The sequence below is a fragment of the Teleopsis dalmanni genome, chromosome 1 (assembly GCF_002237135.1).
Source record: "Teleopsis dalmanni isolate 2A chromosome 1, ASM223713v2, whole genome shotgun sequence".
NCBI classification, from domain to species: domain Eukaryota; kingdom Metazoa; phylum Arthropoda; class Insecta; order Diptera; family Diopsidae; genus Teleopsis; species Teleopsis dalmanni.
In genome coordinates, this window is record NC_051846.1 from 223794039 (window position 1) to 223796451 (window position 2413).

General features: G+C 26.6%; 1 long non-coding RNA gene across 1 annotated transcript; it reads left to right on the top strand.

Moving 5' to 3' along the window:
* Positions 1-1237: 1237 nt before the first annotated feature.
* LOC119667824 lies at positions 1238-1731 on the top strand. The gene is made up of 3 exons (XR_005251423.1): positions 1238-1346; positions 1449-1557; positions 1628-1731. It is a non-coding gene; the product is annotated as an uncharacterized LOC119667824 (long non-coding RNA).
* The last annotated feature ends 682 nt before the right edge of the window (positions 1732-2413 follow it).

The following is a 2413-nucleotide window of genomic DNA, read 5'->3' on the forward strand; positions in this document are numbered from 1 at the left end:
AAAAAATCCACTTACCTACAAAGTAAGGGCTGTACCTAGTAATTCACTCTCAAAAAATATCAGTAATTTAACAAAATCAAATCTTAATAAACAGTCACATCGCATTAATAAGGAATACACATAAGATATATAGTAATATAACCTTTGATTAATTTCAAGGGACTAAAGGTGTTTAGTTATCCTGGACATTACTACAGATTTACTAGTTTATACTCCAATCACCGTTAAGTAAGTCTTGTGTCTCACTTTGGAGTTGAACGCGTTGTGGTATCAGGAGAATAGTTTCGACTTCTTATTTATATTATATATGATCAACTAACTGATTTCCGTGGCTTAAAAGAGATTGTAAGTTTTCTATTGTATATATATTCGTATATTTAAAGACAATTAAATCAAATGCCTATCACATTTTTTCATTATTTGGAAATTTTTGCAAGGCACGCGTATATTATCAAAATAAGCCGACATAATAACAACTCATGGTAAGAAGAGATCGTGAACAGCACCTGACATATTCAAATATTTCATTTAAGGCGGCAGTTAAAAATTAAATCTAGTGTTTTCTTCTCTACAGAATTTTCTACGAGTTCTTCTTTTTTCTATTATTATCGTAATGTTTTTGTTATTTTTTTCGACTTAAGCCACTTATGTATACAATGTGGGCTTACGTATTTTAATGACTTTATTTATTGATCACATTTAATTGAAGTTTTTCTGCTGTTATTATATTTTTGCTTGTATCTAGATACTTGGTACTGAGATTTTCCTATTTGGTACCTTTTTTGCGATATACGACTTTTGTTTTTTATAGCGTCTTGCTGTTAAGGTTAATATTTAATACTTAATTATTTTTCTGATCAGGTGCTATGTAATGGAGAACCTCAGATAAACCATATGTAGACAAGACAATGTATTTGAATATAATATACATGAATAAAAGAAATTCGTGCAAAAAAAAAATTAATAAAAAAAATTTATAAATAAAAAAATTTTAAATAATAAAATTTTAAATAAAAAAAATTAAATAAAAAAATTTTAAATTAAAAAAAGTTTAATTAAAATAAAGTTTACAAGAACTCACGTCATGCAAAAATTTTGAACTTAGGCGATTGGTATCTGAATTTGTATTTAAAATTTATATTTATTTGTATTTATATTGTATTTATATTTAAGTAAACTGTGATAATTTATTATAATGTCAGTTAGTTGGAAAATAAGTTTTTGAAATATTGTTGTTATTAAAAATAATAGTGTGTGTTTGAAACACAGATATTATCTTCAATGTATAGAAGATAATAAACGTTCCACAGAAATTCAAGTTGATCGCAAACGAACACGTGAATAATGTGGGAATAATCACAACAATATTTTAAAATTTATATTTAATATTTAAAATTATATTAACAATACTTGAAATAAATAATAAATATATTTGTTATTAATTTTAGAAGTTTTATGACGATGAATTGGTTTGACTTGGCTGTGATTACATGCCTACTACTGACGATACTGACGATGGGCATATATAATTTCCGTTTATTTTTAGAAATACGTGAAGTAAGTTCAAATAAATAATTAATATATATTTAACAATATTTAAAAAACTGTAAAAATAATTTTGATCTAGCTTAAAAGGCCAGGATAACGAAAATTTAGACAGTGTACGTGCCAATTTTTATACGCCGTCCGGTCCGTCGACCCGGATTTCAATTTTTAATCGTTTATTTTATTGGTTTTGAATGATTGGTTTTGAATAAATTTTTTTGTTGTTCAACAATTTAATTAGTATGTTCAATTTAATTTGTTAGTTTGTAAGTTAGTATGTAAGATAGTGCATTGAAAGTGTGTCCCTCATAGCACTTCATTAAATAATTAAATAAAAAAAATATGCACACATCTCTCAAATTAAGTAATACTTTTTCTGGAAACCCGAAATAATTCGTCGCTAAAAATAAATTCTATCTGTATAATAAAATATAATAAGAAAAGAGTATATCATTCATCTGGATCTACAAGAGCACAAAAATTCAGAAATTCAATAAAATGATACTACAGGAGACTTCTTTGGGATGGATAGTCTCAGGTAATATTGATATAAGAACTGAAAGTACTACACTCGATATAGCAGATATCGACTTCTAATATTCTCTTTAAAAGATGTCGTACTCAATTACAAATGTAATTCTACACTGTAAGCAGAATCGACATTATTATTGGATCTGATTTGATGCCTGAAATTTTACAAACAAAAATTCAGAAATTCAATGGAATGATACTACAGGAGACTTCTTTGGGATGGATAGTCTCAGGTAATATCGATATAAAAACAGTAAGTACTACAATCGATATAACAGATATCGACTTCACACAGATAAGCTGTCAAGGGAAATACAATTTCTCACTGATAAAATGT